Source organism: Lucilia sericata, unplaced genomic scaffold (assembly GCF_015586225.1).
Source record: "Lucilia sericata isolate MDLA Ls3-8-SP2 unplaced genomic scaffold, ASM1558622v1 Contig002771F_arrow, whole genome shotgun sequence".
In the NCBI taxonomy this organism is placed as follows: Eukaryota; Metazoa; Arthropoda; class Insecta; order Diptera; family Calliphoridae; genus Lucilia; species Lucilia sericata.
This window is the reverse complement of record NW_023996480.1, coordinates 24848-48840: the sequence shown is the minus strand read 5'-3', so window position 1 is coordinate 48840 and position 23993 is coordinate 24848. Positions and strand designations below refer to the sequence as shown.

Here is a 23993-nt window from a genome sequence, read left to right as displayed (position 1 = left end):
AAAAGAAATAAATAAAATTTTTAAGAAAAAAAGCTTTGAAAAAGAAATAAAATAAAAATCCAGAAATAATCTAAAGCGAAAAATAAGAAAGAAATACAAAAAAAAAATAAAAAATTATATATTAAATCGAATACACCAAGAAGTAGTTAGTAGTAGTGGTGGTGTTAGCGATAATCTTTTGTTTAAAATCAAACAACAACAAGAAATAAAAAAAAAATAAAATAATTTTTTTTAAATTTCTTAAAAAATGTTTTAAAAATTCAATTAAGAAAAAAAAACTCCACAATAATACGTGTTTAAAAAAAAAGTGAGAATTTTGCCAAAAAAGAAGAAAACAAAAAAAAATTCCTTTAAATATTTTTTCTTGTATTTTATTTTGTTTTCAATTCGTAATACGAAATAAAAACCTAAAATAAGATAAAATAAAGAAAACAGCAGCAGGAGGAGTAAGAACTTCCCAAATTTGCTAAAAACCCACAACTACAAAAAGAGTAACAAAGCCATCATATCTGTTCTCTTTCTTTTACTTTTACACATATTTTTTTTGTGAGTGTAAACATTTTGTCTCCCTTTTTCTTTGTAACTAAAGTCGGGTCAATTGTTTTAAAACAAACAAATTCAATTTACAACTTATTTAGTGTTTTATTAAAGTGTTAAAGTCTTAAACTATTTTGTGGAAAACGTTAAAAAGTATTACCTTAAAAAGTTAAAGAAATTTTTCCAACCACAAAAAAAAAATAAGGTTTATTTGTTACACCCACGAAAATTTTGTTGAAGCAAATAATATAAAAAGAAAGGAAAAAATATAGTGCATTAAATTTGTTTGTGTGTTTAAAACGTGTTTAGCATTTTTTTTTGTCAACAAAAAAAAAGAAATATTTTTTGCTTTAAAGATATTTAACAACAATAAAGATCGAAAGGTAATTTTTTTGTTATTTACTTTTTTATATACCCTACACCACTATTATTAAGATTTCTCTTTCATTTTTTGTACAAAATTTGGCGATTTTCTCTTTCATTTTCTATAGAAAATTTGCGATCTCTTTAATTTTCTGTAGAAAATCTTAAGATCTCTCTAATTTTCTATAAAAAATCCTGCGATTTCCTTAATTTTCTGTAGAGAATCTTGCGATCTCTTTAATTTTCTATAAAAAATCTTGCGATCTCTTACTTTTCTATAGAAAATCTTGCGATCTCTTAATTTTCTATAGAAAATCTTTCGATCTCTTAATTTTCTATAGAAAATCTTGCGGTCTTCTTAACTTTCTGTAGAGAATCTTGAGATCTCTATAATTTTCTATAGAAAATATTGCGATCTCTCAATTTTCTATAGAAAATCTTGCGATCTCTCAATTTTGTATAGAAAATCTTGCGATCTTTTAATTTTCTATTTAAAAAAATTTTTCGGTCTCTTAATTTTCTATAGAAAATCATGGGATATTTTTAATTTTCTATAGAAAATCTTCCAATCTTTTATTTTTCTATAAAAAAAAAATTGCGATCTCTTATTTTTTTTTTTTTGTAGAAAATCTTAATTGTTTTTTAAAATCTTACGGTATCTTTGATTTTCTATCGAAAATCTTGAGATCTCTCTAATTTTCTATAAAAATCCACCGATCACCTTAATTTTTTGTAGAGAATCTTGCGATCTCTTCAATTTTCTATAGAAAATCTAGCGATCTCTTTAATTTTCTGTAAAAAAATCCTGCAATTTCCTTAATTTTTTGTAGAGCATCTTGCGATCTTTTAATTTTTTATAAAAAATCTAGCGAATCTTGCGATCTCTTAATTTTCTATAAAAAATCTTGCGATCTCCTTATTTTTCTATAGAAAATCTTGCGATCTCTTTAATTTTCTATAAAAAATCTTGCCATTTTTTAAATTTTCTATAGAAAATTTTGCAACCGGTTTCACTTTCTATAGAAAATTTTGCGATCTCTTACAATTACTATAGGAAATGTTGCGATCTCTTTCATTTTCTATAGAAAAATTTGTGATCTCTTATATTTTCTATAGAAAATTTTGTAATCTCTTGAAATTAGAAGAAAACAGTTTAACGATCTTTTGAATTTATGAAAAAAAAAAACAATATTGGATTTGTAAAATATCTTACAAATTTCACTCAATTTTAAATTTCGATCTTGCGATCTCTTTAATTTTACCTCCCCTTTATATGAAATTATTTCACCCCAAAAATGTTTTCCATATCAACGCTCGTTTGTCACTCTTTAATTGATTTTTATTGAAATTTACGGCAATATAACTGATGTCTACTGTATTTTTATATATTTTTCACATTTTTTTGTAAAAAATAAACAAAACAAAAAAAAAAAAAAAAAACGTTTATATCATGATCTTTATCAAAATCATGTGTCACAGAGATTTTTGTTGTGTTTTGAAATTTTTTCCGTTTAAATACAATTTAATTAGTTTTTGTTTAAAGGGTATTAGAACACATTTTTGTTTATAAATTACAAATGATAAGATTTTTTTTTGTATTATATGTTTTGGTTTTTGTTGTAATTGGCAAAATTTACTACTAATTACAATATATGGTGATTGTGTCAATAATCTAAATGTTTAAATTGTTTGATTTGAGAATTTCTCAAGTGGCTAGTGTTGTGAAAATATTTAAGAGATAAGATAGATTGTTGATATATATGTGAACGTGCTAATAATATGACTTTAATATAGACAATTTGACTCCAAAGGTAATTATATGTTTTAGATTCCACGATCTCTTATATTTTCTCAAGATAGTAAGTTTTTCTCTTTTATTTTCTATAGAAAATTTTTCCGATCTCTTGAATTTTCTGTAGAAAATTTGGCGATCTCTTTAATTTTCTAAAGAAAAGCTTGCGATCTCTTTAATTTTTTATAGAAAATCTTGCGATCTCTTTAATTTTTTATAGAAAATCTTGCGATCTCTGTAATTTTTTATATAAAATCTTGCGATCTCCACTATTTTCTGTAGAAAATCTTGCGATCTCTATTTTCTATAGAAAATTTTGCGATCTCTACTATTTTCTATAGAAAATTTTGCGATCTCTTTAATTTTCTGAAGAAAATCTTGCGATCTGTACTATTTTCTATAGAAAATTTTGCGATCTCTTTAATTTTTTATAGAATATCTTGCGATCTCTTTAATTTTCTATAGGAAATCTTGCGATCTTTTTAATTTTTTATAGAAAATCTTGCGATTTCTTTAGTTTTCTATAGAAAATTTTGCGATCTCTTTAATTTAATCTTTCATTTTCTGTGGAAATCCTGCGATCTCTTTAACTTTCTCTTGAAAATCTTGCGATCTCTTTAATTTTCTGTAGAAAATCTTGCGATCTCTTTTATTTTCAATAGAAAATCTTGCGATCTCTTTAATTTTTTATAGAAAATCTTGCGATCTCTTTTATTTTCTGTAGAAAATCTTGCGATCTCTTTAATTTTCTATAGAAAATCTTGCAATCTCCTTAATTTTCTCTAGAAAATCTTGCAATCTCTTTAATTTTCTCTAGAAAATCTTGCGATCTCTTTAATTTTCTATAAGAAATCTTGCGATCTCTTTAAATTTTTTAAAAAAATTTAACGATCTCTCTAATTGTCTATAGAAATTTTTCCGATCTCTTTAAGTATCCATAGAAAATTTTCCGATCTTTTCAATTTTCTATAAAAAATTTTCCGATCTCTTTATTTTTCGATGGAAAATATTGCGATCTCTCTCTTTCGATGGAACATTTTGTGATCTCTTAAAACTCCTGTTAAAAAATTACGAAATCTCTTGAATTTTCTATATAAAATGTTGTAATCTCTTAAATAATCTCTAAAAAAGAAAATAATCTCTTTTTCTAAAATCGATCTTTGCATTTTATCGATCTTGTTTAACTCTGAATGATTTTCTTTAAAACACCTGTACTTTATTGTTTGTTATTATTTATTTTGTATAAAATTTATTTTGTTGTTTTATTACCAGAATCTACACTTATTTGTAAATCATTCTACTTCGTTTCAAGGGTTGGGAGGTGGTTTATGAAAAGAATTACTGAAAGTGTCATTTACCGGTCGTGCAGGTATCAAGCTCTTTATTAATTAACACGTCTGTGTAAATACTTCGGAGTTGTTCTCGAACACAAAAAATGCACATGGTCAGTAAAACACTTTTTTTTAAAAAGGGTAATAATTTTACAAAACATGCAGTTTTTTAATAAAACAAATTAAAAACGTGATTTTTTTCAAAAAGAAAGTCAATCAGGTGTTTTTTCTATGTTTAATTATTTTATGGAGAATTTATAATTTTTTTAGCAGAAAGGTTAATTACCCTGATGTTAACATTTGATATTTAAGAAACTAATTCAGTCCCATAATTACAATTACGAAAACATCTTTACAATCGATGACAATTATTTAGAAATTTCTTCAATTTTTATGTTATACATTCAAATTTTGACTGGGTTACTTTGTTAGCATTTTCTAAATTTTAACTTTAATGTATGATTATTTATGCAAATTTGTGCTTAATAGCAGCAAAGTAACAATTCATACCGCGAGTCAATATTTAATGCGAACAAATAGAAACACAAAACTCGATTCAATTGAAATATCATTTTAGAAAAAATAACGCGTGCTTATAATGAATGGATTAACATAAGAAAATAGCAACACCGCCACTACTTTCATACTAGTATTAACCAAATAAGTAGTATGTTTACAAAAAATATGAATTTTATTATTTCTTATGTTAATGGAAAATATGAGAAATAATTTAAATTTTGTGTAATCACATGCAAACGAAAAAATGGTGAATTAATGATAAAAACTGACTTGGTTCCTCGATGAAGAGTAAATTTTATAATCTTTCAGTTCTAGTTTAGTTCTAGTTCAGTTCTAGTTCAGTTCTAGTTCAGTTCTAGTTCAGTTCTAGTTCAGTTCTAGTTCAGTTCTAGTTCAGTTCTAGTTCAGTTCTAGTTCAGTTCTAGTTCAGTTCTAGTTCAGTTCTAGTTCAGTTCTAGTTCAGTTCTAGTTCAGTTCTAGTTCAGTTCTAGTTCAGTTCTAGTTCAGTTCTAGTTCAGTTCTAGTTCAGTTCTAGTTCAGTTCTAGTTCAGTTCTAGTTCAGTTCTAGTTCAGTTCTAGTTCAGTTCTAGTTCAGTTCTAGTTCAGTTCTAGTTCAGTTCTAGTTCAGTAGTTCTAGTTCAGTTCTAGTTCAGTTCTAGTTCAGTTCTAGTTCAGTTCTAGTTCAGTTCTAGTTCAGTTCTAGTTCAGTTCTAGTTCAGTTCTAGTTCAGTTCTAGTTCAGTTCTAGTTCAGTTCTAGTTCCAGTTCTAGTTCGTTCTAGTTCAGTTCTAGTTCAGTTCTAGTTCAGTTCTAGTTCAGTTCTAGTTCAGTTCTAGTTCAGTTCTAGTTCATTCTAGTTCAGTTCTAGTTCAGTTCAGTTCTAGGTTCTAGTCAGTTCTAGTTCAGTTCTAGTTCAGTTCTAGTTCAGTTCTAGTTCAGTTCTAGTTCAGTTCTAGTTCAGTCTAGTTCAGTTCTAGTTCAGTTCTAGTTCAGTTTCTAGTTCAGTTCTAGTTCAGTTCTAGTTCAGGTTCTAGTTCAGTTCTAGTTCAGTTCTAGTTCAGTTCTAGTTCAGTTCTAGTTCAGTTCTAGTTCAGTTCTAGTTCAGTTCTAGTTCAGTTCTAGTTCAGTTTAGTTCATTTCTAGTTCAGTTCTAGTTCAGTTCTAGTTCAGTTCTAGTTCAGTTCTAGTTCAAGTTCTAGTTCAGTTCTAGTTCAGTTCTAGTTCAGTTCTAGTTCAGTTCTAGTTCAGTTCTAGTTCAGTTCTAGTTCAGTTCTAGTTCAGTTCTAGTTCAGTCTAGTTTCAGTTCTAGTTCAGTTCTAGTTCAGTTCTAGTTCAGTTCTAGTTCAGTTCTAGTTCAGTTCTAGTTCAGTTCTAGTTCAGTTCTAGTTCAGTTCTAGTTCAGTTCTAGTTCAGTTCTAGTTCAGTTCTAGTTCAGTTCTAGTTCAGTTCTAGTTCAGTTCTAGTTCAGTTCTAGTTCAGTTCTAGTTCAGTTCTAGTTCAGTTCTAGTTCAGTTCTAGTTCAGTTCTAGTTCAGTTCTAGTTCAGTTCTAGTTCAGTCTAGTTCAGTTCTAGTTCAGTTCTAGTTCAGTTCTAGTTCAGTTCTAGTTCAGTTCTAGTTCAGTTCTAGTTCAGTTCTAGTTCAGTTCTAGTTCAGTTCTAGTTCAGTTCTAGTTCAGTTCTAGTTCAGTTCTAGTTCAGTTCTAGTTCAGTTCTAGTTCAGTTCTAGTTCAGTTCTAGTTCAGTTCTAGTTCAGTTCTAGTTCAGTTCTAGTTCAGTTCTAGTTCAGTTCTAGTTCAGTTCTAGTTCAGTTCTAGTTCAGTTCTAGTTCAGTTCTAGTTCAGTTCTAGTTCAGTTCTAGTTCAGTTCTAGTTCAGTTCTAGTTCAGTTCTAGTTCAGTTCTAGTTCAGTTCTAGTTCAGTTCTAGTTCTAGTTCAGTTCTAGTTCAGTTCTAGTTCAGTTCTAGTTCAGTTCTAGTTCAGTTCTAGTTCAGTTCTAGTTCAGTTCTAGTTCAGTTCTAGTTCAGTTCTAGTTCAGTTCTAGTTCAGTTCTAGTTCAGTTCTAGTTCAGTTCTAGTTCAGTTCTAGTTCAGTTCTAGTTCAGTTCTAGTTCAGTTCTAGTTCAGTTCTAGTTCAGTTCTAGTTCAGTTCTAGTTCAGTTCTAGTTCAGTTCTAGTTCAGTTCTAGTTCAGTTCTAGTTCAGTTCTAGTTCAGTTCTAGTTCAGTTCTAGTTCAGTTCTAGTTCAGTTCTAGTTCAGTTCTAGTTCAGTTCTAGTTCAGTTCTAGTTCAGTTCTAGTTCAGTTCTAGTTCAGTTCTAGTTCAGTTCTAGTTCAGTTTCTAGTTCAGTTCTAGTTCGTTTCTAGTTCAGTTCTAGTTCAGTTCTAGTTCAGTTCTAGTTCAGTTCTAGTTCAGTTCTAGTTCAGTTCTAGTTCAGTTCTAGTTCAGTTCTAGTTCAGTTCTAGTTCAGTTCTAGTTCAGTTCTAGTTCAGTTCTAGTTCAGTTCTAGTTCAGTTCTAGTTCAGTTCTAGTTCAGTTCTAGTTCAGTTCTAGTTCAGTTCTAGTTCAGTTCTAGTTCAGTTCTAGTTCAGTTCTAGTTCAGTTCTAGTTCAGTTCTAGTTCAGTTCTAGTTCAGTTCTAGTTCAGTTCTAGTTCAGTTCTAGTTCAGTTCTAGTTCAGTTCTTCAGTTCTAGTAGTTCTAGTTCAGTTCTAGTTCAGTTCTAGTTCAGTTCTAGTTCAGTTCTAGTTCAGTTCTAGTTCAGTTCTAGTTCAGTTCTAGTTCAGTTCTATCAGTTCTAGTTCAGTTCTAGTTCAGTTCTAGTTCAGTTCTAGTTCAGTTCTAGTTCAGTTCTAGTTCAGTTCTAGTTCAGTTCTAGTTCAGTTCTAGTTCATTCTAGTTCAGTTCTAGTTCAGTTCTAGTTCAGTTCTAGTTCAGTTCTAGTTCAGTTCTAGTTCAGTTCTAGTTCAGTTCTAGTTCAGTTCTAGTTCAGTTCTAGTTCAGTTCTAGTTCAGTTCTAGTTCAGTTCTAGTTCAGTTCTAGTTCAGTTCTAGTTCAGTTCTAGTTCAGTTCTAGTTCAGTTCTAGTTCAGTTCTAGTTCAGTTCTAGTTCAGTTCTAGTTCAGTTCTAGTTCAGTTCTAGTTCAGTTCTAGTTCAGTTCTAGTTCAGTTCTAGTTCAGTTCTAGTTCAGTTCTAGTTCAGTTCTAGTTCAGTTCTAGTTCAGTTCTAGTTCAGTTCTAGTTCAGTTCTAGTTCAGTTCTAGTCTTTCAGTTCTAGTTCAGTTCTAGTTCAGTTCTAGTTCAGTTCTAGTTCAGTTCTAGTTCAGTTCTAGTTCAGTTCTAGTTCAGTTCTAGTTCAGTTCTAGTTCAGTTCTAGTTCAGTTCTAGTTCAGTTCTAGTTCAGTTCTAGTTCAGTTCTAGTTCAGTTCTAGTTCAGTTCTAGTTCAGTTCTAGTTCAGTTCTAGTTCAGTTCTAGTTCAGTTCTAGTTCAGTTCTAGTTCAGTTCTAGTTCAGTTCTAGTTCAGTTCTAGTTCAGTTCTAGTTCAGTTCTAGTTCAGTTCTAGTTCAGTTCTAGTTCAGTTCTAGTTCAGTTCTAGTTCAGTTCTAGTTCAGTTCTAGTTCAGTTCTAGTTCAGTTCTAGTTCAGTTCTAGTTCAGTTCTAGTTCAGTTCTAGTTCAGTTCTAGTTCAGCTCTAGTTCTATTTTAGTTCAGTTCTAGTTCAGCGATCTTGAGCTGTATTCATACTTTACTATGAGCAAACTGTTAAGTAGAATCGGTGGGTGTCCGTTTTGTATCTTTCGAAAGGGCAGAGGATATTAAATATGTGTCCTTTGCCCGTCACTGTAAAGACTAGAAAAACTAATTTATATTCTTCTCTTTTATTATTGTTTCTAAAACCTAAAACAACTAATAAAACCGACTAACAAGGTGTAGGGTATTTAAAACACATTTTAAAACAATAATGTCATTATAATTATTGACAAAATAAATGCATTTCCTTAAAAAAAACAACATTGTACATTTGAAATAAGTAATTAAAACAATAAATGTGTAAATAATTTCAAATTTGTGTTTAAATTTTGTTTTAATATTTAACAAATGTTTGTGTATTTATTTTTTTGTGCAAAACAATTTATGTGACACTTCAATTTAACAGCAAAAACACATTAAACTGTAATTAGTTGCAATTAAAACCAGTATGATGCTGATGTTTTTGGTGATGTTAGTGATGTTTACTGATGATACAAAGTTAAAGTTTTCAAATTATTTGTTGTTGTTTTTTCTGTTCATTGTTTTTAGTTGCTTGGTACATTCATACATATGGCGCACATCCTCTGAACGAATACCCTTGAGTTTGGGAAGTTAATTCTAAACAACATACAATAGATTATATTCTTCTATTCCTATTGTTTAGAAACCCTAAAGAGATAATTGGGACTCTTATGCGACGAGTTAACTTTAAAATATTCTGAATTTTGTCACACTCATTCTTAAAGGGTATACTTTGCCTTCACGTAAAACTGCTGGGTAGTCACTCGAATATACAGAAAAAAAGAGTGTGATGGGTAAGTCAACAGAAACAAGTCAACTTGCAACTACATACAATGTAATTAAATTCCTGTTGTTTACCTTTAAGTATCTATGTGTATACCTAACTACATACACAAAAATATGTATGTATATGTGTACGTAAGTGTGCTGCTAAAAGAGTATCTGTGTTTCTAGCATTTGTATCTATAACTCAGTTCTGTGTTTATATATTTGTATGTTTTTGTTTTGTTTTTTAAGATAACAAATCTTATTAGTTAAACACACACCAAATGTATGTTATAACTAAATGATGATGATAATGATGATTATTGAATTTATATTGTTTATTTTATACTTATAGTAAATGTGCAATACTTGTAATTATTTTAGAATTTTGCATTAATATTTAATACTTCAGAAAAAGTTTTGTGTTTGATTCGAACTTGTAGGTCACAGACTAGACAATATAATAGCTAATTTCTAGTTAAGTTCTGCTACAGTGCTAGTTTCTGTTGTAGATCTGTTTTCTAGTTCGTTATAGGTTCTGGTTCTAGTGTCTGTTCTAGTTGCTGATTTCTAGTCTGTTGCAGTTCCTGTTCTAGTTCTGTTCTAGTTCTGTTCTAGTATCTGTTTCTAGTTCTGTGTTCTAGTTCTGTTCTAGGTCTGTTCTAGTTCTGTTTCTAGTTCTGTTCTAGGTTCCTGTTCTAGTTTCTGTTCTAGTTCTGTTCTAGTTCTGTTCTAGTTTCTGTTCTAGTTTCTGTTGCTGAGTTTCTGTCTAGTTCTGATTCTAGTTCTGTTTCTAGTTCTGTTTCTAGTGTTCTCCTGTTCTAGTTTCTGTTCTAGTTCTTTCTAGTTCTGTTTCTAGTTCTGTTCTAGTCTGTTCTGAGTTCTGTTCTAGTTCTGTTCTAGTTCTGTTCTAGTTCTGTTCTAGTTCTGTTCTAGTTCTGTCAGTCTGTTCTAGTCCTGTTCTAGTTCTGTTTCTAGTTCTGTTCCTAGGCTGTTTCTAGTTAGTTTTCTTTTTCTAGTTCTGGTTCTAAATTCTGTTTCTAGTTCTGTTCTAGTTCTGTTCATTCTGTTCTAGTTCTGTCTAGTTCTGTTTTCTAGTTCTGTTCTGTGCTGTTCTAGTTCTGTTCTAGTTCTGTTCCTAGTTCTGTTCTGTTATGTCTACTGTTCTGTTTCTAGTTTCTGTTCTGTTTATGTTCTATTCTTGTTTCTAGTTCTGTTCCTAGTTCTTGGTCTAGTTTGTTCCTAGTTCTTTCTAGTTCTGTTCTAGTTCTGTTCTAGTTCTGTTCTAGTTTCTGTTCTAGTTCAGTTCTAGTTCAGTGCTAGTTCAGTTCGAGTTCGTTCTAGTTCTGTTCTAGTTCATTCAGTTCTTTTTTATTTCTGTTCAGTATTAGTTAATAGACCAAAAACTATTGATATATGTTTTAGTTATTAATTTTTTTTTTTATTTGACCAAGTGACCAATTTTCTGATGTCCTCTATTTACATATCGTGTCTGTAATAAAGAAACATATGCCTTTATAAATACTCCTTTCAGTCAAAACCACAATTCCAGTTTTAAAATCATTCGTAGACTGTATGTCTTCTTTCAATTTCATTTAACTTGTTCATTTCAGAAATAACAAAGTTCAACAACATTTCAAAAGATCGTAAATAATTCAACATAATGACAGATCTCAAACAAGTGATGACAAACTCTACGAAATAAATACTCATATGAAATGGAGAAAAAAAATTAACATTTAAATAGTTTAGTTAAAACTAGTTTTTCGGCTTGAGTTTTTTTTTATTTTGTAGTTTATTTTCACAAAAACTATAGAGTAAACAAATCTATGAGTTACACTTGCTAGTTGATCGGTGAAATGTTAAAAAAAAAATTATATATCTTGAACAGATAGACGTCAATAATCATCATTAAATCACGCATTAAGAAAATGATTAGTTTTTTTGTTTTGTTTTTGTTGTTGTGAAGTGTAGTATCTAATAGATATTAGTAAATTAAAGATATTAATAGCGATTTACACAATTAGAGTGATCGTAGATGGATTTGTATTTTTTGTAAATATTTTGGAAAATAATAAACAATACTGATGAGAGAGTCACTAGATACATTTGCCTAATAGTCCATTACATAAGGTTCAGTATGTGATCCTTCGATCACTGTGTGTGTTGTTTAAATGGATGTTTCCGAATCTCTGGACCCGATTATATTGAATATTGGCACCATAAAGATCGGACCATTATTGCTCCATAAGACTGCCAACTTCTATTAATAACTGTTGTAGAGTATCATATGATCTTTTTGTAATCATTCTTTCTATTAATATTTCTTAATTTTTTTTTTTGCAAAACTAAGAACATAAAAAAAGAGAAAAAGCTGCCAAAGATTAAGAGTCTGAATAAAAAGTAGAAATACCGCCAACTGCGTCATTTCTAAATTTATAAAAATTATTGAAAATTGTGTTATTATATGTACTTGCTCACCACCTCATCATCATCAACCATAAATATTTAAATAACGATTAGTCTTTTTTCCTTCTTATTCCATGCTGTTTAAAATATTTCTTATTTGCGGTTACCAAAAATAAAACTTTCCAGTTACTTGACACCTTTATGCCTTCAATACTAATTAGTATATTTTTACTGTACAAAACACTTTGAAACACTTTTCAGAGTAGTGGGTGAGGGCGGCGGGGGGAAGGGTAAACAGACCCTGTACGTCATGTTATGGTTAAACAAATTTTAAGTATTTCATTCATTCCCTCTATTTTTTTTTTGTCATTCATTCATAATTTATTTTCATTTATTTTTCCATTCACATTTATTTATTATTTATTTATGCTGAAGTTTTGAGAAATTTCCATTCCCTATAAAATTTTGTACATATCTTCTTGTTGTTTATTTCTATTGTAGTAAATAAAATATTAATTAATACACCGCAATATCTTATCAGCGAAACATGTAACCTTTAATGGAACAAATATATTCCAGACAAAATGCGCAAATAATGAATGAGGGAGCAAAAAAAAAAAAAAAAAAAAGAAGAAATTAAACATACAAGAAAACTGACTTCCAAGAATTGTACTGTATCATAAATAATATCAGTGCAACAGGGTTGGGTAATAGGTTCGGATATTTAGTACTCGTTACTTTAACAAAAAAGTACTTTTCTATTATTTTCCCTGTAATCAGCTCAAAATTGGGAAGTTTTTGAGACCCATTTCCAAAATATTGTAGATTTTTTTTAACTTATTGAACTGAGATCAAGATTTTCAATCGCTGGTAGGGTACTACAGGCCCCTACATGACATTTTTAAAAAGGCCGTTCCTCGGGGCACTAATATTCATGTGCTGTTATCACTGGCTACACACTTGGGCCCATTTCGTTGATCCCTGTAAAAGGAAAAGCTGTCAGAGTATTAATACACTTCGGCCTAATTACTAAGGATTCCTATCCAAAGTAATTACTAAGGGGTCTATGTTTCGGATACCAGTCATCACTGCAATTAAGTTCCGTAGATTTCCTCTCGGAAACTTAAGTTGGGCTTCGTGAGTTGTACGACGGTCACATGATCTTCGCAATGTTTCGCCATCTTATTCAGGGAATGGCTCCCAGTAGGCCTGGGCTTTGACAGAGGAAGATCGAGATACTCTATTCTTCCTCTTCGTCTCGACAACTCCTGCAGAAGTTAATAAACGAAATGGTCATTGAACTCGAGAGTTGTGCTGTTGTCACTGGAGATACACTTCGAACCATTTTCCTGTAAATTGTATTAATGTACTTCGGAAACGACGGCGTCATGATCTTCGCCTGTCAACAGGAAGCCCCAATCGATAATCTGTGTTGCACAAGCTCGTGGATTTTATCACGAATCGAGCGATTGTAGCTTGATATCGGTCGGTCGACGAGAAGGTCGGTTAGCTATATCGCTAGAGAGGAGCAATCCAGTATAGTCCTACTGTGGAATGTTTCGTCATTTCATTTGGAGATGTCTGGCACCTGCAGAAGTTAATAAAGAAATGATCAATGTACTCGAGAGTTGTGCTGTTGTCACTGGAGATACATTTCAAACTATTTCCCTGTAAAAAGAAAAGCGGTCAGCGTATTAGTATATTTCAGAAACAACGACTTCATGATCTTCGCCGGTCTACAGGCCAGTCATCACTGCAATTAAGTTCCGTAGATTTCCTCTTGGAAACTTAAGTTGGGCTTGTGAACTTCGTGAGTCGTACAACGGTCACATGATCTTAGGCAATGTTTTACCATCTCATTCAGGGAATGCCTCCCAGCTGACCTGGTCTTTGACACAGGAAGACAGATAGAGATATTCTATTCTTCTTCTTAGTTTCGACAACTCCTGCAGAAGTTAATAAAGGAAATGATCAATGTACTCGAGAGTTGTGCTGTTGTCACTGGAGATACACTTCGAACCATTTCTCTGTAAAGAGAAAAGCGGTCAGCGTATTAGTATACTTCAGAAACGACGGCTTCATGATCTTCGTCGGTCTACAGGCCAGTCATCACTGCAATTAAGTTCCGTAGATTTCCTCTCGGAAACTTATGTTGGGCTTGTGAACTTCGTGAGTCGTACAACGGTCACATGATCTTCGCAATGTTTCGCCATCTCATTCAGGGAATGGCTCCCAACAGGCCTGGCCTTTGACAGAGGAAGATAGATATAGATACACTATTCTTCCTCTTCGTCTGGACAACTCCTGCAGAAGTTAATAAAGGAAATGGTCATTGTACTCGAGAGTTGTGCTGTTGTCACTGGAGATACATTTCAAACCATTTCCCTGTAAAGAGAAAAGCGGTCAGTGTATTAGTATACTTTAGAAACAACGGCTTCATGATCTTCGCCGGTCTATAGGTAGCCTCAATCGATAATTTGTGTTGCGCAAGCTCATGGATTTTATTACGAATCGAGCGATTGTAGCTTGAAATCGGCAGGCCAACGATGCACTGTTGAGTAGTCCAATTCCGAAAGAGTCCGCAATGGTATTGATAGGTATCTGTTAATGACCTGGACCATGTATGTATATCCGAATGTCATCATTGGATATTGAAAAAAAGCTGAACCAGCTTAAAACGGGCTAATGACTGACAATTCAGTCTGTAGTACGCTACATTGATCAGGAAGTTTAAAGGAAACTCCCGTCCCAGTATGAGCCATATAGAATCGTTCATTTTTCGATTTGAAGCCATCAGTGAAGACTTTTTATGATCCATTACTGAAGAACGAATCAATCCAATTTCGGATACTCTGTTCTGTAATGAAGAGTAAACCCAGAAATAGAGAGGGCGTTCTGTAACGATTCATGCAATTTCATGTTCGACTGCATATCATTTATATTTTCCAGCGGTTCCTTCTGATTCATGTCTGGCTACAACTAACTAACTAACTTTAAACGAATCATGAGCATTTAGTACAGGTTCTCTGAGCTGCTCTGGCTAGATTTCTCAGCTCTTAATTTATTGATCCAACATGGGCGGAAGAGTAATAATTTGGTCTCAAGTTGCATATCTTATAACATAAGGAGTATTAATAGGCGTTTAGCATCATGTGTTGTAAATTATTGACTACAACGCTTCCATCCTGTGAGGAGAGCATTGTATGGTTGAGACCTCAGACACCGGTATATACATATATAGCTCTCGTTCGAAAGATGTAATTGCGAAAGTATTGAAAGTTGAGAGATGTTTCTCAGGAACTCAGGGATTTCTGGGATTCTTAAACTTTCGTATTGAAATCTAATTTTGATAACGTTATAATTATATAGTACAAGCTTTCTCATCTGATATCGATTGCCATAATTTCAAAAATGTTGTTATTGAAATCGATAATTTGGTAATGTGGACTTTGTTATCAGCTGAAACACGTCCGGTTTTACTAGGATTATGTGACTGATTTCTTATACATAGTAGTTATGATTTTGGCCCTCTATATAATTTTTTTTATTATTATTATTTTAGGCGATAAATACAAAATCTACTACTAATACCAACCATATCAATAAGCTGTTTTTATTAATGGAATTTATTTTAACTGGTATTATCTTACCAGTAGCTTCTAATCTTACTATATTATATGCATTAGTATAAATATTTGCGATAATAGAGGAGAAAAAATATATCACAAAAATATTGGCACGAGGGTAAAACAGGAAGTATATTAGGCTTCAGTTTAAGTCCAAAAGATAACTAACGGACTTAATTTATATATTCGGCATACGTTCCAGAGTTTCAATAGTTAGGAAAATAGCTACCCAGCAATAACAGAGTAATAACTTGCACTTACCCAAAACTGACTTTTCAATGACTACTACATACCATGTACATTATTTGAAAGGAGTACGGAAACAGAACTACTTATTAAACTTCTTATTAACTTTCTATTTATTAGCGAGCATGGTAATTAATTGCCTTCAGTGTCATCATCGATGATATTAGAGCCAAAGACTGATAAGATCTTTATTCTAATACTACATCGAGTTTTACCGAGATTTCGACCTTTCAAAACTATAAAGAAACTTTTCTGTATGACCCTCGCTGTATAGTAAAATAATAAATGGAAAGCATTGTTTTTATATTATTTAGGCCAACTTGTTAAATTGGTTTTGGTTTTGTTGTTATTATTTTTTTTTTGGTTATTTGGCAAAACCAAAAACAAAAGAACAACTACAAATGAAAACTTTCAGTGGCATAACCATACACACATACCTACATACATATGTGTGATAGTTTTCTCCCATAAAAACCCATCATTGTTTGCATTTAAATGTATTATTACGTTCTGTTAAACCCAACTAACCGACCGACCGACTAGAATGAATGAACCCACTAACACTAACGTCATTATTATTTTTTTGGTTTTATTTGCTGGTGGCGATTGTATATATTGTTTTATTATTATTTTTTGTTTATGTTCTTTTTGGTTTTTTATTGGGATTTTCCTCCCATAAGAACTAGAGTGACTATATTTGCATTTCTAGTATTTTGGGCCGTAAAAAACACAATATATGTATAAAAAACAAATTTATTTTAATACCCTACACGAGTATTAGACTATAGACTAGACTATAGACTAGACTATAGACTAGACTATAGACTAGACTATAGACTAGACTATAGACTAGACTATAGACATAGACTATATAGACTAGACTACTAGACTACTATAGACTAGACTATAGACTAGACTATAGACTAGACTATAGACTAGACTATAGACTAGACTATAGACTAGACTATATTAGACTAGACTATAGACTAGACTATAGACTAGACTATAGACTAGACTATAGACTAGACTATAGACTAGACTATAGACTAGACTATAGACTAGACTAATAGACTAGACTATAGACTAGACTATAGACTAGACTATAGACTAACGATAGACTAGACTATAGACTAGACTATAGACTAGACTATAGACTAGACTATAGACTAGACTATAGACTAGACTATAGACTAGACGATAGATAGACTAGACTATAGACTAGACTATAGACTAGACTATAGACTAGACTATAGACTAGACTATAGACTAGACTATAGACTAGACTATAGACTAGACTATAGACTAGACTATAGACTAGACTATAGACTAGACTATAGACTAGACTATAGACTAGACTATAGACTAGACTATAGACTAGACTATAGACTAGACTATAGACTAGACTATACTAGACTATAGACTAGACTATAGACTAGACTATAGACTAGACTATAGACTAGACTATAGACTAGACTATAGACTAGACTATAGACTAGACTATAGACTAGACTATAGACTAGACTATAGACTAGACTATAGACTAGACTATAGACTAGACTATAGACTAGACTATAGACTAGACTATAGACTAGACTATAGACTAGACTATAGACTAGACTATAGACTAGACTATAGACTAGACTATAGACTAGACTATAGACTAGACTATAGACTAGACTATAGACTAGACTATAGACTAGACTATAGACTAGACTATAGACTAGACTATAGACTAGACTATAGACTAGACTATAGACTAGACTATAGACTAGACTATAGACTAGACTATAGACTAGACTATAGACTAGACTATAGACTAGACTATAGACTAGACTATAGACTAGACTATAGACTAGACTATAGACTAGACTATAGACTAGACTATAGACTAGACTATAGACTAGACTATAGACTAGACTATAGACTAGACTATAGACTAGACTAGACTAGACTAGACTAGACTATAGACTAGACTATAGACTAGACTATAGACTAGACTATAGACTAGACTATAGACTAGACTATAGACTAGACTATAGACTAGACTATAGACTAGACTATAGACTAGACTATAGACTAGACTATAGACTAGACTATAGACTAGACTATAGACTAGACTATAGACTAGACTATAGACTAGACTATAGACTAGACTATAGACTAGACTATAGACTAGACTATAGACTAGACTATAGACTAGACTATAGACTAGACTATAGACTAGACTATAGACTAGACTATAGACTAGACTATAGACTAGACTATAGACTAGACTATAGACTAGACTATAGACTAGACTATAGACTAGACTATAGACTAGACTATAGATAGACTATAGACTAGACTATAGACTAGACTATAGACTAGACTATAGACTAGACTATAGACTAGACTATAGACTAGACTATAGACTAGACTATAGACTAGACTATAGACTAGACTATAGACTAGACTATAGACTAGACTATAGACTAGACTATAGACTAGACTATAGACTAGACTATAGACTAGACTATAGACTAGACTATAGCCTAGACTATAGACTAGACTATAGACTAGACTATAGACTAGACTATAGACTAGACTATAGACTAGACTATAGACTAGACTATAGACTAGACTATAGACTAGACTATAGACTAGACTATAGACTAGACTATAGACTAGACTATAGACTAGACTATAGACTAGACTATAGACTAGACTATAGACTAGACTATAGACTAGACTATAGACATAGACTAGACTATAGACTAGACTATAGACTAGACTATAGACTAGACTATAGACTAGACTATAGACTAGACTATAGACTAGACTATAGACTAGACTATAGACTAGACTATAGACTAGAACTATAGACTAGACTATAGACTAGACATAGACTAGACTATAGACTAGACTATAGACTAGACTATAGACTAGACTATAGACTAGACTATAGACTAGACTATAGACCTAGACTATAGACTAGACTATAGACTAGACTATAGACTAGACTATAGACTAGACTAATAGACTAGACTATAGAACTAGACTATAGACTAGACTATAGACTAGACTATAGACTAGACTATAGACTAGACTATAGACTAGACTATAGACTAGACTATAGACTAGACTATAGACTAGACTATAGACTAGACTATAGACTAGACTATAGACTGACTATAGACTAGACTATAGACTAGACTATAGACTAGACTATAGACTAGACATAGACTAGACTATAGACTAGACTATAGATTAGACCAACGGTTCCCAAATGGGGGTCCGTGGACCCCTAGTGGTCCGTAGTAAAATCCTAGGGGGTCCGCGAAGACAAACGAAAAAAAAGCCATGAATAAACAATATTCTGCTTTTATTGCAATAATCCCAGATTTTTTTGGTAACTTTTTGAATTTTATTTTTTCGGTTGTTTATCAGGAAAGAAGCTAGGCCCTACAAATTTATTGTATCACTTTTATAAAGTAAGATATTGCCTGATATGTAATTTTTATTTCCTGTATATGTAGTGAAACAATGTTTTTTTATTTCAGACGGATAATAAATAAGGGATACTGGTATTCCGGAGTATGAAGTTAGGCCACATTTTATTATTCAAAGACAAGCTTATACCAGATTTAAGTTTGTCAAATTGTAAGCGAAAGTGTTCTTGTTTGTAAGGACTAAAATTATATATTTCAAAAACTGAGGTGACTCTTTATGCACCTTCAATACGTTAATTTAGTTAATTTTAAATATAAATATTCCCTTCCGACGTGATACAAAGATTTTAACTTGATTTTATCGACCAATATTATTAAATTAACATCAGAAAATCCATAGCGTTTTGCGTAAATATGTAGACAAAACCATGCAGTAAAAGAGTTCATGTCATATATTATACGGATAACGCATTCCGCAACAACATGGAACAAGTCCAACTTTCTTATATTATTTTCCTGAAAACTTAGCTCACTTTACCCCTCTGCAATCGCAATAAATTTTTGAAACGTGACTCCTTAAGCACATGTCGACAATATTTGATAAAGAAACCTTTTTGCTACCTTGAAGAAAAATAAACATGAAAGATCTCACGATCATAAAATTAAACATCATGCTAACATTTCAACAAAGAAGTCTTTCTTCAAAACCATGCAATTAAAAACCTATCTCTACATTTATTTGACCTAGGGATTTATGGACTAGGTCAATTTTCGGACGAACAATAATTTAGAACAATAAGATATCAAAATATGTATGGAGGTCCGCGAAATTAAATAAGTTCCTCAAGGGGTCCGCGAAGTAAAAACCGGTGGGAACCGCTGGATTAGACTATAGACTACATTATAGACTATATTATATACTAGGCTATAGATTTGTTTATGGATTAGTCTAAAGTCTAGTTTATATACTAGACTATAGATTAGTTTATCGACTAGGCTACAGACAAGTTTATATACTTTGTAATAGACTAGTTTATAGACTAGGCAATAGACTAGTTTATGGACTACACTGTAGACAAGTTTATGGACTACGCTGTAGACTAGACCATAGACTAGTTTATAGACTAGACTGTAGACTAGTTTGAAGATTGTACTATATACTAGAAAATAGACAATTTTAAAGACTTTGCTAGAGACTAATTTTATACTACACTACCGACTAGACTATAGACTAGGCTATACACTAGGTTATAGATTAGACTATAGACTAGTGTAAAGACTTGGCTTTAGACTAGTTTATGGACTAGACTATAGACTAGACTAAAGAATAGACAATAGACTAGTGTAAAGACTAAAACATAGACTATACTATAGAATAGTTTATAGACTAGACTATAGACCATTTTATATACTACACCATAGGCTGGTTTGTAGCTTAGTCTAGCAGGAGTAGGGTATCAAACTTTCGGTTATGCCCACTTCTTTCTTAGTTATTTTTGTTTCTATTATGTGCCTTGTATGAGCCCGTGGTTCACATTGATTCTTTATTTATTTTATTTATTATATATTTTTTGTTTTTTTTTTTTTGCAATTCTCTTTTGTGTTAAAAAAAGTCTTTCTGATTTTAATTTATATTGTTTGTGTTTTTTTAAGTATTCTTTTTTTTTTTTTGCAATAGTTTTTTTATGTACAATGTATTTTAAATTATTTGTTTAAAAGACAATAACACACTGAAAAGAAGCTTAAAACGCAATTGATTAAAAAACCGGCAATGAAAGAAATTGTTTGGGGAATTTTGAATAAAAATACAAATTGAATGATGAAATCATGAATGAAAATTAACTATAAACAATGGAACTTCCTAATACAATAAGTTATAAAGAGGTTATAGTACATTTTTCGTTTATAGGCATAGGTGATCGTTTTTTAGCTAGAGGTTCAAAAACATACTGAGACCTCTTTTTCCATATTTTTTTAATTTATGTTAATTTAATTAGTATTTTACATTTAAATATTTCGACATGTTGCATGTTCTGCATCGTAAAAAATGTGTTAATTTTCACACAAATTCTTTAAACATTTAGCTTTAACTACCGATTTTATTTAAATTAAATACATATTTTTCAACTGATTTAAATTTTTACTCAAACGAAAAAACTAGAGCAAGGAGGAAACTGTTAGAGTCGCAGTAGAATGAAAAAAAAACGTGACTTTTTAATGGTTTTTAACAATTGTATTTTTTTTCCACAAATACTTTTCAACAAACTGTATACAACTATAAAACAGTATTAAAATAATTTATTTAAATTATTAATTTATATTAATTTAAATGAAATGAAGTGAAAAATCATAAGAGCATTTTATGAATAATTTCCATAGAAATAAATAAATATTTTGAAATCAAAGTAAATAAATTAATAAAAAATAAAAAAAATAAATAAAAGAGAGAAGAGTAATAAAAATTAAATAAATATGATAAACAAATAAAATAGACTATTAAGCAGAACATTTACCAGAAATACTAATAAAACACACTAACTGTCCGACTAACTGTCCAACCTAACTAAGTGACTCTGTAAGTGACTAACTGTTAACGGAATTGCATTGTAAAAAAGAAAAACATTTTATATTTATTTGTTTTGAAATGTTTATCTCATGACAAATCATTTGTTTTGCTGATTAAAAGGAAATTTTTTCATTCCATTAACTTATCTCGGATCTTTAGTCTAGTGCGGATACGTTATAAAAAAAAATATTATATATAAAACGGTAAAAGATTACAAATCGGTATTTTTTTACGAGCAATATAAGCATTTAATGTGGTTTTTAACTGCGTCAAGCGTGGGGAAATTAAAGAAGAAATTTTGTTTTGTTGTTTACCAGAACGGGTGTTTTCCACAAGGTTAAATAAACCTTGACCTTGAGAAACAAATTTAAGGCAAAAAAAAAAAAAAAATATGACAAATTTGAAACAATTAAAATGGCTATATGTTAATTTTTGTTTTGGCATTAATTTGTATTAATTTTAAACAATAAAATGCGTACTTTTTAAGACAAATTTGCAAATGAGGAAGAAATTTGTTAGTCTACAGTTAATACACTAGAATAGTCTAGACTATAGACTAAAGAATAGATCATAGACTAAAATATAGACTACTTTATAGAAAAGACTATAGACCAGACTACATACAGACAGTAGTCTAGCCTATATTCTAGTCTATAGTCTAGTTTATAGTCTAGTCTATAAACTAGTTTATAGTATAGTTTAAAGTCTAGTTTATAGTATAGTTTATAGTCAATTTATAGTCTAGTTTATAGTCTAGTTTATAGTCTAGTCTATAGTCTAGTCAATAGTCTAGTCTATAATCTTGTCTATAGTCTAGTATATAGTGTAGTCTATAGTGTAGTCTATAGTGTAGTCTATAGCGTAGTCTATAGTCTAGTGTAGTCTATAGTCTAGTCTATAGTGTAGTCTATAGTCTAGTCTATAGTGTAGTCTATAGTGTAGTCTATATTGTGCTAGTCTAGTCTAAGTGTAGTTAACAGTCTAGTCTATAGTGTAGTCTATAGTGTAGTTAACAGTCTAGTCTATAGTGTAGTCTATAGTCTAGTCTATAGTGTGGTCTATAGACTAGTCTATAGTGTAGTCTATAGTGTAGTCTATAGTCTAGTCTATAGTCTAGTCTATAGTGTAGTCTATAGTCTAGTCTATAGTCTAGTCTATAGTCTAGTCTATTTAGTCTCTAGTCTGCCATATTGTAGTCTATAGTCTAGTCTATAGTCTAGTCTATAGTCTAGTATAGTCTAGTTCTATAGTCTAGTCTATAGTAGTCTAGGTCTAGTCTATAGTCTAGTCTATAGTCTAGTCTATAGTCTAGTCTATAGTCTAGTCTATAGTCTAGTCTATAGTCTAGTCTATAGTCTAGTCTATAGTCTAGTCTATAGTCTAGTCTATAGTCTAGTCTATAGTCTAGTCTATAGTCTAGTCTATAGTCTAGTCTATAGTCTAGTCTATAGTCTAGTCTATAGTCTAGTCTATAGTCTAGTCTATAGTCTAGTCTATAGTCTAGTCTATAGTCTAGTCTATAGTCTAGTCTATAGTCTAGTCTATAGTCTAGTCTATAGTCTAGTCTATAGTCTAGTCTATAGTCTAGTCTATAGTCTAGTCTATAGTCTAGTCTATAGTCTAGTCTATAGTCTAGTCTATAGTCTAGTCTATAGTCTAGTCTATAGTCTAGTCTATAGGCTACTCTATAGTCTAGTCTATAGTCTAGTCTATAGTCTAGTCTATAGTCTAGTCTATAGTCTAGTCTATAGTCTAGTCTATAGGCTACTCTATAGTCTAGTCTATAGTCTAGTCTATAGTCTAGTCTATAGTCTAGTCTATAGTCTAGTCTACAGTCTAGTCTATAGTCTAGTCTATAGTCTAGTCTATAGTCTAGTCTATAGTCTAGTCTATAGACTATTCTATAGTGTAATCTATAGTCTAGTCTATAGTCTATTCTATAGTGTAATCTATAGTCTAGTCCATAGTCTAGTCTATAGTCTAGTCCATAGTCTAGTCTATAGTCTAGTCTATAGTCTAGTCTATAGTCTAGTCTATAGTCTAGTCTATAGTCTAGTCTATAGTCTAGTCTATAGTCTAGTCTATAGTCTAGTCTATAGTCTAGTCTATAGTCTAGTCTATAGTCTAGTCTACAGTCTAGTCTACAGTCTAGTCTATAGTCTAGTCTATAGTCTAGTCTATAGTCTAGTCTATAGTCTAGTCTATAGTCTAGTCTATAGTCTAGTCTATAGTCTAGTCTATAGTCTAGTCTATAGTCTAGTCTATAGTCTAGTCTATAGTCTAGTCTATAGTCTAGTCTATAGTCTAGTCTATAGTCTAGTCTATAGTCTAGTGTCTATAGTCTATCTATAGTCTAGTCTATAGTCTAGTCTATAGTCTAGTCTATAGTCTAGTCTAGTCTAGTCTATAGTCTAGTCTATAGTCTAGTCTAGTCTAGTCTATAGTCTAGTCTATAGTCTAGTCTATAGTCTAGTCTATAGTCTAGTCTATAGTCTAGTCTATAGTCTAGTCTATAGTCTAGTCTATAGTCTAGTCTATAGTCTATCTATAGTCTAGTCTATAGTCTAGTCTATAGTCTAGTCTATAGTCTAGTCTATAGTCTAGTCTATAGTCTAGTCTATAGTCTAGTCTATAGTCTAGTCTATAGTCT

The 23993-nt window shown here is 31.2% G+C and overlaps 1 long non-coding RNA gene across 1 annotated transcript in view; it reads left to right on the top strand.

Moving 5' to 3' along the window:
• The first annotated feature begins 283 nt into the window (after positions 1 to 283).
• LOC119614295 overlaps positions 284 to 23993 on the top strand; it is a 37034-nt gene continuing 13324 nt past the window's right edge. The window contains exons 1-2 of the long non-coding RNA XR_005232318.1: positions 284 to 920; positions 8832 to 9097. This is a non-coding gene — a long non-coding RNA (uncharacterized LOC119614295). The remainder of the gene's footprint in view (positions 921 to 8831; positions 9098 to 23993) is intronic.